The sequence below is a fragment of the Pinus tabuliformis genome, chromosome X (genome assembly GCF_031772625.1).
Source record: "Pinus tabuliformis cultivar Carrire ecotype Pingquan chromosome X, CPIR1, whole genome shotgun sequence".
NCBI classification, from domain to species: domain Eukaryota; kingdom Viridiplantae; phylum Streptophyta; class Pinopsida; order Pinales; family Pinaceae; genus Pinus; species Pinus tabuliformis.
This window is the reverse complement of record NC_142308.1, coordinates 1436786518-1436804805: the sequence shown is the minus strand read 5'-3', so window position 1 is coordinate 1436804805 and position 18288 is coordinate 1436786518.

The window sequence follows — 18288 nt, the reverse complement described above, 5'->3', positions numbered from 1 at the left end:
GGCTTCCGCGCCTGGTCTGAGTAGGAGAAATTACCTATGCTAGTGCACATTGATGTGCTATTCACTTTCTACAAGTTTGCTTTGGTTTTCCTACCTGGTTTAAAATAGAAGAACTGCACCTGCACCAGTGTAGGATTGTGCGATGCAACAAGCCTTTTTAGTTTACTTGTAACAGCTTTCTTGCTTTCACTAATATGTCATGATAGGATAGATTATAAATATTGTTTCTCTATTTTTCGTACTTTGATAAACTTGGAAACATTCATATTCTTGGTATGAAATTTGGCTTCATAACACTTGCAATAATTTAACATTGATTTCAAGAATTAAAAGTTAAAGTGCAGGAAGCTCTGATGTGGTACAAGAACCAGTTTCTTGTTACTGAATCTGAGTGCTTTGGACTTGAGAAAGTTCAAGTCCTTGCATGAAGAAAAATCGCTTTTAGTACAAACATCATTTTACAGCTTCTGCATAAATCATTGTTCCTACACTAGTGCAAGCAAACTGCACTAGTGCCAGATCGATTCTTGCGAGAAGGACATCTTTTCATAAGCAGGTTTGAAGGGCCCATCTGTGGAAGACTGCTAAAGTGTCTCTGCTAAAGAAAAACACACTCAGTAGTTAATCAATAGTTAGCTAGAGTGATTGCTCCTTTATTTCTAAATCTCTTTTGCAAATGCATTCTTTCTTGTTCCAGAACTAGATTACATTGATGATTCAATTATCTTTTACTCTTTCGATTCTACAAGATTTTCTTAAAGTAGGAATTTCTATCTGGAAAATTCATACCATCTCTGGCATTTCCTGCACTTCGTCTCTATGTTTACGAATCTTTGGGTTGACAATTAAGTGTTGCGGAGTTTTGCTTAAGTGTAATTCTTGCACCCAACCTTTTGGTGCTTTTGTCGGGGAGGTGATTTGATTTGCTAAGAATTTTCTGTTGATGAAATAAGGGTAAGTCTACCTTTACCTTTTTGTATTTTTTTTTATCCAAGTGTGGTGAGCTTTATTTTATCCAATAACTTTTAAAATGAATTATCTTTAGATCCTAATCTTCAACGTTATAGCATTTTTGGGGTGTTGTAAGAACCCCCGTTACTAATATGTGTGTGGAGACAGGAACTATCAATCAACCAGATGAACTTAAAGATGATAACAAGTATGAAAGTTCTCTCTCAAGCCCTAGTAGCTTCTGGGATTTTAACCTCTACCTCTCAGGAAGAAAAATTCTTAACAATAGTCAAGGACTTGTCCATTTCTCCACCATCACAAGAGGATTTAGAAGTCTCTTTTGAGGAGATGAATGAATCATGCACTATAATCAATGAAGGATATCCATTAGAACCTGAGAATGAAAATTTCTTGACATGTCTATCAAAAGATCCAGAATGTGATCAGGAGACTAACCGCCCTACGGAGAACAATCAACATGACATAGAAGAAGAGGATGAGCAGCATGGGTCAAATCAAAAAATGGACCAAGAATACCATGATCATATCAAACATTGGTTCCAAACAATGACTCAAGTGAGGGAGTATTCTTCTATTTTAAAACTCTTGTTGTCATATCAAGTACATTGGTTGGTTCTCCATGCTCATGTACACTTTCAAGTTTGTATGATAAATTTGAGCCTGAATATATATTTTCACCTGATCCGCACATGGCTTCATTGGAAGTACTCCTATACATGAAAGGAAGTCTTCTGCCTCTTAGGTAAAGTAGGGTAGGTGAATAAAATGCTAGAAGGGTTTTTTATTTTTAAAGTGTAGTCACTAAAACTACTTTTGATCCGCATTGGTTGCTAACACACACATCTGTGACACATCTTGTTGAGTATGATTCACTCTAATAACTCATTATTTTTCAAAGTAACCATGACTAATCAATCTAAGAAGTTGTCATCTAATATATATACTTTCAGTTTCCCTTAGAAGGTACTATTGGAAACCCCCTATGGAGGACCACTCTTGTTAAGATCATAATACGCTATTCATGAAAACACTAGCATTATTAATTCAAGGAGTCTTTTAGTCATTATCTGGGATATCTTTAATAAGTCTTTGGGGCAGAGGAACTAGTCAGTAATGACTAGTCATTAAAAACTTTTCACGCCATCCCATACTCTTAAGGAGTAGATCTGTCTCCCCACTTATTAAGTAACCTTTTAGGTTAATCATAATCAGAGTATACAAAAGATTTAGGGAAGGATAAGAGGTCTCGTGATGAGCCGACCTACCACGATCTTGAGACCTAGCATGCATGACAGTACTGTTTTTGGTCACCAATCCAGAGTAATGGCTTTCAACCCAAAAGTTGGAAGACAGGAGGTCCCATCACGAGCTGACCTGTTCAACCATGTTACTTCTTGTGAGTGGCACTACCATTAGTTGGTTACCAAGCCAAGACAGTGGCCTTCATCTAAAATTAAAATAAGATAGCTCTGAATCCATGCCTAGTAAGTGGGACATAAACATTTCGATGGTTCAAAACACACCCCTACTGGGGTTATGGACACCAGCGGGCAGTAGGGCTATGTCTGTGGTATTAAAGTTAATTACATACTATGATTTGCTTGGCTATCTTTCTCTTCCCCTAAACGTATCATTTTTTCTCTTGTAAAATGGTTTTAAAGATGACTTGAACATGATTCTTTGAGTTATATATTTCAAAAATTAGGAATATTTAAGGATGTGGTACCCTTAATAAAGGTTATTCTTTGTGCTATATTAGGAGGAAATTTAGTTTGAATCCAGATGACAATGGAATTTAGAGTGTTCAATAAAGAGGTTGCTAATTGGTATCATAACTCATTTTAACTTTCATGGTATTTAGAGTGATGAATTACTCAATGATGACCGCTCACAAGATGTTGGTTGGAAACAATGTGTATTGTTAGTGGTTGCCTCTAAACATGCACTACATAATCTAGGTACAAGATTGCTATGATAGGTGCATGAACATGTGGTAGTTACTTTAAGATTGCACCTTTTCAACAAAAAATTATTTTAATTATAAGACTTTGGGTAGAAATGGAACAAGGAATTCATTTGGGACAAGGTAACAGGTATGTACCATACTCTTTTGTCTATAATTTCTACCTTTTGTACCTAATATCGTTGCATTCTTACAATTGATATTTTGATTCAAACTGTAACGTGGTTAGCAGGCAGACCTTCCAAAAAAATTTATGCCTTTCTTCATATCCCATTTTGGTAATTCCCCATCAGTTTACTTCTTCAGAATGATTACCTTCCCATCTATTTTGTAAATCCCACTTTACCCCTTGAATTTTTTCCTATCCACTTCTGTTTATGCCCTCTTGATGGTACTATTCCTGGAATCCCTGTAATAAACTTCCTTCCCATTCTGAATTTTTCCCCTTTCCCACTTCTTTGTTCCCCCATGAACTTATTGCAGGATCTGCTGGAGAAAGAGAAAAAAGAAATGCTTAGAATCATCAAGGAAATGGTGAAGCAAACCTTTCGTATGATTTAGGAAGTCATGTTAAACTCTAGCCAATGTTTTACCAAAATTCCCTAGTTTTTTTTTAGAAGATTTTATGCTTGCACTAGTGAAATCACGTTGTAATATACAGTAGTGCAAGCAGAAAAGTACTAGCAAAGCATCGTACTTTAGGTGGGGTAAGTAGATCAGTACAAGCGCGCACCATCCTTGCAATTTGATTGTAGTTCTTGTGATAGATTTTCTTGAAATTAGTATAAATAATGAAAGAGTCTAGCAAACACTCTGTTCTTGGAAACAAGCTTTATCTATAGTAGGAAATGTGATCACATGGAATTGCAGGAAACATCATTACGAATGCCCATAAATGTTTTCAATCTTGCCTTTTGCAAGGGAGCAACAATGCGACAATTGATTTCCTTGCATGAGGACATGCAAGAAGGTCGGCATGGGGGGATGTTGGGCCTCTATTTTGCCTTGCTTTATATCACCTTTTACTTGATATCACTCATGCTTTTGTCTAGGTTGACTAGTCATTGTCATATTTTTGTGCATTCTCGGAGATAATAAGTAATTATTTACTATTCCTTTGCTTTAATGAAATTTAAACATTAAAGGCATATTTAATAATAGATTGTATTTTTGCAGGTTTACAAAGTTGGTTATATGCCTATTCTGATAGAGGCGAAGTTCCTCCACCACACATTCTTGCACTAGTACCGAAAGGATTCCTGCAGAACACTTTCCTACAACAGCATTCCAAATTAATAAATCTTCTCAAAATCCCCATAATTTCTAAATGGCCAAGTTTTACCTCGGTTTTTATACAAATGGAAGTGAATTATCGAAATCCAAGCAAATGGGTTTTTCAAAAATATAACCAGTTACCCATAACCGAAAGCATTTCCTGAGATTCAAAGTATTCCAAAAGTTACAAAAAGGTCTTTGAAGCACTTTTATAAAAAAGACTATTTTTTTCCAGAATTCTAGAAAACACAGTCAACAAGATTCCAGACTACCAACTTTTTCCTCAGTTTTTATGCAAATGAAGGTAAATAAGGAAATTCTGCGACATGTGTTTTTTCGCAGTATAGGAAATTGAGTAAGACACAGACCATTTTCCAAAATACATAATGGTTGAGGAGATATGAAGGGCGCTCTGGAGGCAGTTTGTTAAAATTACCAAATTTTCCAGAATTCTAGAAAAATCCCAGAATTGGAAAATTCATATTAAATCTTCATTCTTTTAATAGGGGAACGGTTGTACGATTATACTATGTAATTAGAATTGGTTAGGATTCAATCCCCATATTCCTTGCAAAGGAACAACTTGTTTAATCATTATGAAATATTATAAAATGAGCAATGATTCACGTAGAAAGGGGGATGGTGAACGAGTGACACTACAGCAGTATTGTTTTGTTTTGTTGGTATTGCCCAAATCTGGGCTGGACTCTGTAATTCATCATGTATTTTCCTTTCTGATTTAATAAGAAAGGGAGCTTCACCTTATGTTCATAAATCGTGTTTTCCCTATGTTTGACAGCTGATGAATTGATATAGTGCTAAGCAGCGTTTCTATTTGGAAGGGAAACGTGCTGGTTAGCTAGGGCCCAACCAACCCAGCATGTTCTCCCTATTTTCTGTTCTTGTAATTTATGTTTTAAACTACCAAGTGTGATTTAATTTACAACATCTGAATTTCTGTTTGAGTGAAAGTAGATCTACAGCATGAAGTAGTTAAATTTCCTTTCCCTGCATCTGATTTTGGATTGGTTTTCTCCACCTGGTCTGAGTAGGAGAAATTACCTGCACCAGTGCACGTTGGTGTGCTATTCACTTTCTACACGTTTGGATTGATTTTCCCTGCCTGGTCTGAGCAGGAGAAATTACCTACACCAGTGCATGTTGGTGTGCTATTCACTTTCTGCACGTTTGGATTGGTTTACACCGTCTGGTCTGAGTTGGAGAAATTACCTGCACCAGTGCACATTGGTGTGCTATTCACTTTCTGCAAGTTTGCTTTGGTTTTCCTGCCTGGTTTAAAATAGAAGGACTGAACCTGCACCAGTGCAAGATTGTACGATGCAGCAAGCCTTTTTAGTTTACTTCTAACAAATTTCTTGCTTTCACTAATATCTCATGACAGGATAAATTATAAAAATTGTTTCTCTATTTTTTTTACTTTGATAAACTCGGAAACATTCATCTTTTTGGTATGCAATTTGGCTTCATAACACTTGCAGTAATTAAGCATTGATTTCAAGAATTAAAAGTTAAAGTGGTGTAGAAAGCTTTGATCTGGTACAAGAACCAGTTTCTTGTTACTAAGTCTGAGTGCTTTGGACTTGAGAATGTTCAAGCCCTTGCACGAAGAAAAAATGCTTTTAGTATAGACATCATTTTACACCTTCTACATAAATCGTTGTTCCTGCACTAGTGTAAACAGACTGCACTAGTGCAAGATTGATTCTTGTGAGAAGGACATCTTTACATAAGCAAGTTTGAAGGGCTCATCTGTTGAAGATTGCTTAAGTGTCTCTGCTAAAGAAAAACAAACTCAGTAGTTAATGAATAGTCAGCTAGAGTGATTGCTCCTTTATTTCTAAATCTCTTTTCCAAATGCATTCTTTCTTGTTCCAACACTAGATTACTTTGATTATTTAGTTATCTTTTACTCTTTTGATTCTGCAAGTTTTTCTTTAAAGTAGGAATTTCTATCTAGAAAATTCATACCATTTCTGGCATTGCCTATGCTTCATCTCTAAGTTTACGAATCCCGGGTTGATAATTAAGTGTTGAGGAGTTTTCCTTAAGTGCAATTCCTACACCCAACAGGGCGTGATTAGGATTTGGGTTTTTATTTCGAGATAGCTAAGCATGTTTCAAGTTGAAGCATTGTAACCAAGCACTATTATGTATTACTAATTTATTTAATGAAAATGAGTAGAATTCCCTTTATCATGCACTAAGTTGACTCAGAGGAATCAAGATCTAGGGCTAGGGCCCAACCCTAGCAGCATAGGTTCCTCTTGTTGTATATATATGCTTAGATTATACACAGAGTTAGTTGTTAAACTAACTTTGGTATTGTTAATTTGCAAGTATTGGTAGATTTAATTAGTTTGTTTCCATTTGTGGATAGTTCTAATAGTATCATTGTAGTGATAAGAATATATTCCAAAAATTCTCACAGCAAGTGGTTTTCACCTCATTTCTCCCTTGTAGGGATCATGGTTCGAGGAACACTTCTCATATAGCCCAGAAAGATAGAATTCTTTCTTTTTGTGTAGTCTAGGGTTTTCTTGCTAATTAGGTCATTATCTTTTAGTTTCCTAGATAAGTTGCAATTGGTATTTTATGATCTCTTACGTTCTTAACTGATCCCATCTCGTTTCCATATTGATTTCAAGCTCTTCCATGCATGAATTTAACAAGTAAATGGTGAAAACTCTATTTTTTTCCTCTATTTGAATAAACCCTTCTTGTCTTTGATGAGTTTATGTATGAACACCAAGAATGATGTTTGTTGTTGCATGAGTTTCTAAATTGCAGGGAGACGTCATCTCATCAGCCTCAGCCAATCCATATCCACCCATGGTTTCCAAAATTCACAAAGCTCTCAATTCGAATTCTTGTCTTATGAGGAAAAATTTCCATCTTCGTTGAGAAAATGCAACAATATTAAAGCTTTGGCTTGAGTTCTAGGTAGGTGCTTACCACTCCCATGCCTTATTCCCTCCTCATTCACCTTTTCCAAGCTCCATCCCACCTTCTAGATCATTCCCCAAGCTTTCGATCTGTTACTGTAATAAAACAGGGGATCATGTACGTGAACTATTACTTCATGTAGACATCGTGTAGGAAAACCTATAGTAGCCTCTTTTGAGCCCAATTTGAGAAAAATCATCACTAAAGTCAAGATTAGGCCCCTAATTTCCCTCCAAACCATCTGAACCATTGCACTCCTTTTCCTCCACACCTGTCTCCCCTGCCAAAGAGCCAAGCAAGATTAGCAGTTAGATTTTTCAAGCAAAAAGATAAAAAGAAAAAGTTATTTTATATTTATTCTTGCACGCAGTAGTTAGCAATCTTTAGATCAGATTCCATGCTTAGACTAGTTAAAACCTAACACGTGTTAAAGTAGGATTCTTTTGCAAGGAAAGTATGTTAGCAAGTAGATAGAGAATTTCATGTTGTTTTGCAAGCAATTCTTTCATTCTTTCCTTCATGTAGTAGACAACATTTATTTTCTTCCAATTAGGGTAAATTTCCCTTCTCCGGGTTGGTAATCAAACTTCTTCTAGTCAATAGCAGGTTGGTTTCAGAAAACCTAGTGGTCTATCGCCCCAGCTCAGTAGTGACAAAGAGTAGAACAATTACATCTATTTGTGTATACAACACTATCACCTCAAAGTTTGTACAAACCCTCGGTTGATGAAGTAAAGTCGGTAGCCCCACGAGTTGGAGCATCCTTGTTGCAATACTGGTGCTCATCATAGTCATGGAACACACGATTCTCTGAAAGGTGAATCCACTTTGATTGTCACAGAAGATCATGATCGTATCCAACACGTGCTCAAATAGCTCACTAAAGAGCTTCCCCAACAAAATATCTTCACAACAGACCATACACGCAACGATGTATTCAACCTCGATGGCGCTTAAAGAAATAGAGTTTTGCTTCCTAGTCATCAAAGATATTGAAGCAGACCCCAAAGAGAACAAACACCCAGACGTGATATTATGATCCACGACACTGCCAACCCAGTTAGCATCAATATATCCATGTAGACTCAAATTAACACAGTATATCTGAAACCATAGCGGATTGTGCCCTAGGGATATCTCAAGAGATTCTTAGCAACAATCCAATGAATGTGATGAGGCTTGACCATAAATTGACTCAACTTGTTCAAAACGAAGCATATGTTAGGACAAGGGTTTACCAAGAACATTAAGGCCCCTACAAGTTGTCTATACTAGAATGGATTTTCCAATGTAGACCCAAGATCACTTCCACATAGCTTCTTGAAGTTGAGTTCCATCGAAGTAGAAACGGATCTGCAATATACCATGCCACATCTCTCAACTAGCTTCACAATTTATTTTCCTTGAAAAAGGAAAATATCACTTCGCTTTTGCTAGACCTCCAACCTTAGAAAGTAGTGCATCAGTCCAAGGTCTCTCATCTCGAATTTACAAGCCAACTCCCTCTTGCATTGATCAATGAGAGGGTCATCACCTATCAGAAAGAGATCATCCACATAAATTACTAGAATGAGAGGCATGTCCTTTCCAACCTTAAGTATAGGTTCGAGTCAACTTCAGTCCTTATAAAACCAAGCTTCATAATATGGTTTTCTATCCTCTGATACCAAGCCCTATAGTATTGCTTCAACCCATAGATGGATTTCTTTGACTTCCATACATGTGTCTTACAATCTTGAACTTCAAACCCATCAGGTTGTTCTATATACACTTCGTCCTTAAGCGGGCCATGTACGAAAGCAGTTTTGACATCCATTCGTTGTAGGCACGATCCTTGAGAGGTAGCAAGATCGATAATCGAACGTATAGTGGTATATCAAGCAACCGGTACAAATATCCCATCATATTCCACTCCTTCCCTTTTAGAGAAGCCTCGAGCAAGGCACCTGGCCTTAAAATTTTAGGCACTGCCATTAGCTCCATGTTTGATTTTGTTAAGCCATGTTGAAGTGACCACTGACTTTTCCTTGGGTCTAGGAAACACATCCTTAACATAATTCTTCATTATCAATTCATATTCCGCATTCACCGCATCCTTCCAAACATGGAGCCTCTCAGCTTATTCGAACATACATGGATTAGATTGAACAAGTGTACTCAAAGCAACTAAGTACCCTTGGTACCTATTCAACTTCTTTCTTTCACAAAATGGCCCCCTTGGTGCAACATGTCTTTCAGCATCTTCAAGAGTATCTTTGAGCGAAGAAGGTATTTTTTTAGAGGTAGAGGGCTCACGAGGAGGTGGATCAATGGGATCTATCAGTCCTTCAAGATTGGGCATCAACTTATTAGTTGAATATTCGTCCTCCTTTTCTGAGTCATCATCATTGTCCTTCCTAGGGATAGGAAGATCTCTAATTGTTTGAGGGAAGAATCTTCATCGAAGGTGACATCATGAATTATTTCCACTTCTCTTTCACGAGGAACATAGATTCTATATGCCTTTGAAGTTTCATTGTATCCCACAAAAGTGCCTTTCTTCCCAAATCCATCTAGCTTGTTTCTTTTCTCTTTCGGCACATGAAAATATACAGGACAAAAAAAATTCTAAAGTGACAAACTTCAGGTTTCTTACAGTGAAAAACTCTTCGGGAGTCTTGAAGTTCAATGCTTGATGTGGGCATCTATTCTAAACATATACAATGGTGTTGGTAGCTTCTCCCCATAAGAACTTCAATGGGCCTTGGTCATGAATCATAGCATGGGTAGCTTCTATGATGGTTCAGTTCTTCCTTTCAGCGACTCCATTTTGCTCAGGAGTATATCTAGCATTGGTCTCCCTCTTAATGCTAACTTCTCTACAATAATCATTGAATTCATTCGACTCATATTTGGTTCCATTATCAGTCCTCAATATTTTGATCTTATTCCCTATTTGATTAGTGACCAGGCCTTTGAAAGAGTGGAACCATTTGAATACTTCATCTTGTTTCTTCAAGAAATAGATCTATGTTTTGCAAGAGAAGTCATCCACAAAAATTGCATATTACAAGTATCCTCCTAAAGATGTTATGAGCAACATAACTGATAGATCAGAATGGACCAATTGAAGAATATCAGTATTTTGACTTTCGCTTGAAGGGAATGTTCCCCTTGTATGTTTTCCAGCTTCACAACCCTAAAAAAAGCCTTCATGACCTATGCTGAATTCAGGAAAACCTCTGACCATGTTCCTTACATCAAGTAAAGCTTTGTAATGAAGTGATAATATTTTCGGTGCCATAATTCAGATAGAAGAGAAGTATCACAAGTTATAGCTCTCAAAGGACTTCCTCCAACTTGATAGAGGCCTTCAACGCGAAATCCAAGTGTAAATGCATCCTTCGTGTTCCTTTTCCAAGCATGTACCTTCCCATGAGCGAATGTCACCTTGAAACCTTTATCTTCCATTGCAGAAATAAACACCGGGTTGTTTCTCAAATTAAGTACATATAATACTTGTTGTAGGTGATGTGTTTGACTTTAGTTGAAGTGAAGAGTGAAAATCCCAATCCCTTTCATGGGGTAGGTGGCATTTTCCCCAAGTATGATCTACGAATTTGTCTTCTTTTCAACCAAATTTGGGAGGGCCTCCTTGTACCCAATGAAGTGCCTTGAAGCACCACTATCAATCAACCAATGATCCAATGTATCAAGAGGAGTGTCAATGGTGAGGACAAAAATAAGATAAAATTATTTGTTGTTATCTACAACATTTGTTTCCTCATACCTGGAGTTTTTTGACCTTTCGGGAGGATGACCATTTCCATATCGAGGAGTGGGAGCATTCCTCTTTGCTTTGTAGTTGAATTTATTGTTCCTTTCATTTTGGTTTCCTATATGATTGTTGAGGTTGTTGTTGTCATCATCACTTGGAGTATCCTTCTTGTGAGGACACTCTCTAGCAAAGTGGTAAGACCTGTTGTAATTGAAGCGTCTTCCTTTTCTTCCTTCTTTGAATCCTGTCTTAAACCATTCAACTTGTATTCTTGGAGCAGCATTTCTCTTCCTTTTCACACGACCAGAGAAATCTGTAGGATTATTTTCATTTGATGGCTTATCTATTTCCATCATCCTTATTTCTTCTTGAGTGCATCTAGTTAATAACTCATCAAATCACAGAATCCTATCATTGTTGAGAATGGGAGTGTTAAACACATCCCATTCTGTTGTAAGGCCTCCAAGTGCAATAAGATTGAGCTTCATGTGACCAAAAACTTCTCCAATAGATAGGAGATCATTCTTGATTTTGGTAATCGTCATGGAGTAAGATTGAATGGACTCTCCTCTATCCATCTTGATGTCTTTCAACATATTCTTGAGAAGGAGAACTTGATGTCAATTGTTTACTTTGAACATCCCAGCCAGCTTTCTATACATCTCCTTAGATGTTTCCAAATAAAAAATATGGGCGACCAAAGGCTTGTCAATGGAATCAACAATAATTTTCTTAGCTTTAACCTCAAATTTATTGTACGTTGTTTCGCAACAGGGAGTGAATTTAAAGGAGGCTCCACCACTGTTCCTTTGACATAGTCCACAACATCATTCTCTTCCAAAGTCAAATCAAGAGATATCTTCCATGCATGATAGTCGTATTTGTCCTTAAAATTATCTTTGGATTTGAAGTATGATGTAGTCGTCATCGAGGCTAGCTTCAAATTCTTGTCCAAAAACTTTCCTTAGTGATTTTTTTTATCACTCTTGCTTGGGACTTTTCTTCACCTGAGCTCCGATACCATGTTAATCTTAGTTAACAATGGTATGTTCTATGCTTAGCGCATTTTACTTCAACATTCTTTAGTAGCCCAATAACAAAATCCAATTATTTCTAGCAGCAATCGTACTGACAGTAAATATAAATAGAAATAAAAGAACAAATATAGAAGAAAATCCAAGACAAGACGACACCAAATTTGGCAGATGTCAGGGAAAAACCCCAATTTGGGGAAAACCCTTAGATCACATCTTCTTATTATTATTTAATAGTTCAGCAGAGAGAGATAGGACAAAACTCAAATAGACTAGTCCAATACAAAGTCAAATGAGCCATGTCAAATCTTGCAGTCAATTGTAGTCAAAGTTCAGCCCTAACGCGAAAGTCAACGTTGGTCAAAATAGCAAATAGCAGCAAAACACTTCCTTTGAAGCTCGGTCAAAGGTAGTCCATTTCAATCTCTAGCAAAGGTCAAAGTGAACCCAAAACAGTCCCAACTACTTTGGTCAAACTTGGTCAAGCAACATTCATCCATGTGGTCAAACATGCCTATGGTCAACGCAGGTCGAACAACCCCAAAGTCTTCGATTTTTGAGCCAAATAATGTTGCCTAGAGAAACCGGAATTCTGCCCTCAAAATTTTAGTGAAATTCGGTCAAAACAACATCGGTCAACGATGATCAATGATGGTCAAACAATCTTAAATTTCATTATGTTTTAGCCGAGAAATTTTTTCCTCCTAGCCACACCTATGCGAGAGAGAGAAGATGTCCAAGTCGTACGAACCAATCTCATGAAGAGAGAAAAGGATGTGTGAGTGAATGATATCCAAATGAGGTATGAGGTCTCTTCTATTTATACACTTTGTTTTGGGTGAAAAGACACATCCATTGGGCTTCTTGAGCCTCCATTAGGATGAAGGCGACTTGAACAATTTACACATCTGAGGGAATAAGTTCAAAATCACACTTCTTCTTGTCTTAATGAGATGATCTTTATATCAATCTTGCACCTCTCAAAAAGAACAATCCAATGCAATCATCATCTCTATGGAATGAGGTGTCCCAATGTGGAATTTAACCATAATTACCAATTTTAACAATCTACCATATAAATTATAATTATACAATTTAAATACTCTTTTTAATACATTTTTTTTCCTTGATACATATCAAGATCTTAAAATATAACCCTAATATATTTCTTATATAACATTTTTGTAACAAGGGCAATATGTTCTCTTCCCGTCAACCCCAATAAAAGTTGCATAAATATTTTACAACGACCTTTTTGGCAAACATATTATTGAAATAAATTCGAATTATAACATTGAATAATTTTGGATAGATGTCAGGGAAAAACCCCAATTTGGGGAAAACCCTTAGATCACATCTTGTTATTATTATTTAATAGTTCAGCAGAGAGAGATAGGACAAAACTCAAATAGACTAGTCCAATACAAATTCAAATGAGCCATGTCAAATCTTGTAGTCAATTGTAGTCAAAGTTCAGCCCTAATGAGAAAGTCAACGTTGGTCAAAATAGAAAATAGCAGCAAAACACCTCCTTTGAAGCTCGGTCAAAGGTAGTCCATTTCAATCTCTAGAAAAGGTCAAAGTGAACCCAAAATAGTCCCAACTACTTTGGTCAAACTCGGTCAAGCAACATTCATCCGTGTGGTCAAACATGCCTATGGTCAATGCAGGTCAAACAACCCCAAAGTCTTCGATTTTTGAGCCAAATAATGCCGCCTAGAGAAACTGGAATTCTGCCCTCAAAATTGCATTGAAATTCGGTCAAAACAACATCGGTCAACGATGATCAATGATGGTCAAACAATCTTAAATTTCATTATGTTTTAGCCCAGAAATATTGTCCTCCTAGCCACACCTATGGGAGAGAGAGAAGATGTCCAAGCCGTACGAACCAATCTCATGAAGAGAGAAAAGGATGTGTGAGTGAATGATATCCAAATGAGGTATGAGGTCTCTTCTATTTATACACTTTGTTTTGGGTGAAAAGACACATCCATTGGGCCTCTTGAGCCTCCATTAGGATGAAGGCGACTTGAACAATTTGCACATGTGAGGGAATAAGTTCAAAATCACACTTCTTCTTGTCTTAATGAGATGATCTTTATATCAATCTTGCACCTCTCAAAAACAACAATCCAATACAATCATCATCTCTATGGAATGAGTTGTCCGAATGTGGAATTTAACCATAATTACCAATTTTAACAATCTACCATATAAATTATAATTATACAATTTAATTACTCTTTTTAATACATTTTTTTTTTCTTGATACATATCAAAATCTTAAAGTATAACCCTAATATATTTCTTACATAACATTTCTGTAACAAGAGCAATATGTTCTCTTCCCGTCAACCCCAATAAAAGTTGCATAAATATTTTATAACGACCTTTTTGGCAAACATAGTATTGAAATAAATTCGAATTATAACATTGAATAAATTCAAGCTACAACATTTTTATAGCGACCTCTTTTAGACACTTGTATTGAAATCTTATAAAATCTTAATTAATCCATATTTAATAATTTGTATCTGAAATAAAAAAATGGCATTCATCCCAAATAAAAAACAATTGAATGTCTTAGAAGGAAAATCCTTCTATGAAAATGGTTGCGGTGGGCCAGTCAGTTCGAGATCACTGCCCAAGAGGCTTTGATGTCAACAATCCCCGATTGGTGCAGGGGATATAGTACAACTGCATCCTTATTGTTATTTCTGATAACCATGTCTTTCCAAGTGCAGACGTGCTCGATTGGAATAAAATCAGAGGACTAAAAACAAGTTTTTCAGGATATTGCCTAATAGACATATCAATCAGTGCTACAAAATTTAAAGTTCTTCCAGAAACACTTCCAGTGACATGAGAAGCATGTAATCTATTCGCAGTGGATCCAATATCTTCGAGTTTAATGAAGACAACTGAAACGTTAACCTTTGAATAAATTGAATCTTCAGAGGGTTACGATGGTCATGAGCTATTAGATTGAGGATCACTGCTTTTTTTGATATTCCAATTCCGATGATATTTTTATAAAGTGAGCTGAATTAGAACGTAGCATTAGCAGATGAACTACTTCATGAACTTTATCAATTAGAACGTAGCATTAGCAGATGAACTACATCATGAACTTCATAAAACAAGTGAAAGTATAGTGCAACTGTGAATAGGATTGCCCTATTTTGACTTCGAACTTTAGCATGAGTGGTTGATTATAATATGCTTGGTCTAGGTTACATTTTTGCAAAAGCTATGAATTATCATTAATTGGTTGTGATTATATATCTTTCTATTTTATATAGCATTAATTGTTCTACCAGTTTTTCCGTTGTAGAAAACAAACATGAAAATGTCCATGTAGTGCATTATTTATTTTATTTTTTAATAATAATTTTCTGTACTTTGTTGTCGATGTAGTGCTTTTCATGCACAATGATGTGTATATTTTGTACGGTTTAATGTATTTTGTGTGCTACTTTTCCTGTGTGAATTTATTGTATTTTGTGTGCTAGTTTTCATGCGTGAATTTATTTTTTTTTGCAAAAATTATGTAACAAGTTTGAACTTACGCATTGGGTTAGTTTTAATTATTTATTATATATTTTTTAATTTTCCTGCCTGCATTAAATTACGGTGCATAGTTTATTTTAAAATTTTTTTGCCTGCATTAAATTGTTATGCATAGTTAGTTATGCATAGTTGGTTTACTTTTAATTTTTCTAAGTAAAAAAAAAAAATTAATTTTGAGAAGTAACAAAATTAAATTTATTAAAACATTAAAAAAATATAATTTAAATAATAAAAATTATAATTTTATCAAAAGTTATAATATTAGTTCTGTTACTTAAATTAAATCATCACAGATTTATTTTAACCTCTAGTAACTTAAATTAAATCAGCATAGATTCATCTTAAATAGGGATCTAGTCATTTAAATTACATAGATCTATCTAGATCTAGTCATCTAAATTACATAGATCCATTTTAACCGCCAATCTAATATGGGCTGAGAGGGATCAAATTTATTGATGTGCAAATTTATTCTAGAGTGCAAAAAAACTATATCTAATTTTTTATTTTTTAAATTGTATTTATGAATGTTATAGAGATTAGATAACATGTGCATCAAATTTCTTCAGGTGCAAGAATTTTTAAAGTGAAGAATACAGTGTTATTTTTTATTGTTTAAGTTGTATTTTTAAATGCTAAATAGCGTATATGTATGATCAAATAAACTTTTTAACCATAAGAACATAATTTTTGATGAAATATATATGATTTTTTAAAAGTGGTATATACTATATACATAATTGACATTAAAATATTTTAAATGAAATGTACATTTAAATTAAAATCGTTTTTTAATATTAATATATTTTTAAGTATATGTCAATACTAATTAGTGTTAAGATATTTTATTAGTTAACATAGATCTTCAAATAATTTATTTAATTCTTTTGTTGAAATATTTTTGAAAAGTATAAGACTTAAACATGTTATTCACACACGTTTTGTACTTCTAATTACTTTAGAGCTTACTATTTTTTTTTTTTATAGCCAAAATTAATTTTCCTTTTTTTTGTAAGTCAAAAGTATATATTATAATACAAAATATGTTACAAAAAATCTGCCATTTCAGATCGAGGCCTGAGAAAGACAAGTTCACTCACACAAGATGCAAGCCCTGACCGTTCAGACAACAAAAACTACCCGCACACCACGCACGGTGGCCAGACTAAATAGCAATTACATATTACAAAGACACCAACAAAAACTTAGACTGCGACATAGATACATTAAAAAAGATTTCAGAAAAAAACTGCATTTGTCTGAATGCGGTAGATTAAACAGTGGCAAATTACTGCGGTGGCATCCTAAACTGGCTGACAGTGTCTAGACCCTGCTCCAAGACATGCTTATCTACTCTTGCCTGCATGGAATGATAGTCATGAAATTCCTTCGAAGTTGCCTGTTGTTGACCATCATATAGCGGAGGATCCGAGCTTAGCGTCTGCCTTAGAAGTTTAATGAGCAGAGTCAACTTTTTGTTTACGGACTCCGCCACCTCATGCACTGCCGAGATTTTGAGATCCAATGTCTTATAGATCTCGTACAGACTATTCAGTTGAGCCTTAGAGAGGGAGTCCTCCCTTTTAGAATGTTGCTTCTTTTCTTCCCTAGAGTCTAAGGCTCTCGCTAGCAGGGTTTTAATCCTCCAGCTTTCTGCTTGCGTACGCACGAACTGTGTTGCTCGCTTGGAGGCTGTGCCCGGGTCTTTCAGCCAGTCGACCTCCCCTGCAATGTCTTCCTCTGTGCGCGGCAATTCCTCCTCCTTAACCGAAGCTTCGATATCAGCAATCTTTCGCTTACTCTTCACCGCAGTTCGGGTCTCATACATCTTCTTCGTTGTTTGAAGCTCTCGGTTTGCAGTTAAACTTCTGTAGCTTCCCGTCTCCATAATGCTCCCACTGTCCTTCTGTTGATGACCAGATCGCAACCAAGAAATACAGCAACCCAGAGAGATGCCGGGAGAAAATGTAATGGATCCAGTGCCTTGGCTGGCTAATAAATAACCTTTCTCCGTTAGGTTGCTCATGATACGCTTGTCCTTTCGAAGCGAAGTGGTAGTACTATCACCATAAATCTTGAGGAGAGCCGTGAATCCCAAGTTATGCCTCCAGATTTTAAAATGAATGTTGTCATTTTCTTCCTGAGTGCGTTCGTGCCAAGTGTCCCTCCTTCTTGAGATGCGGCGGCGATTGGACTCTGCAGCATAACCTGTCATAAAACCATTCTATCTCCGCCTTTTGTTGCCATAAATGTTTCCGCTGCGCTTGTCCTTTCGTCCGGCGCCAACGATCATAACTCATCACATTTCCGGCCAATCCCATCCTGCGTTGCCGTGAATCCCTGCCCTTTACCGGTCACGCCCGGTCTATGTTGCCTAGGTCCTGGTGGGCCAGCTATAAGCACTTTTCCTTAAGGCTCGGACAGTCCACCTGTTGCCAACAGCTGTCCCATTCCCCTTCTTGGTTATCAATACCAAAGTTTGTCAAGTAATCTGCCAGCCCATTAGCTTTGCGTCTGACCACCTGAAAGACTAACCCGTTCATTCCAGCAATCAACTCTGCAATATTCTCCGTCACCTTGGCTAGCCTCCAGTGTTTCGTAGCTCTGCTTGCCTTAGTACCTCCATAGATTTTCTTTGCGACTGAGATAACCAACGACGAATCGCCTTCCACTATCGCCTTGCTTGTTTGTAGATTCTTTAGGATTCTTAGCCCCTGCTCTAGCGCCGTGAACTCCATCTCGTTGTTCGT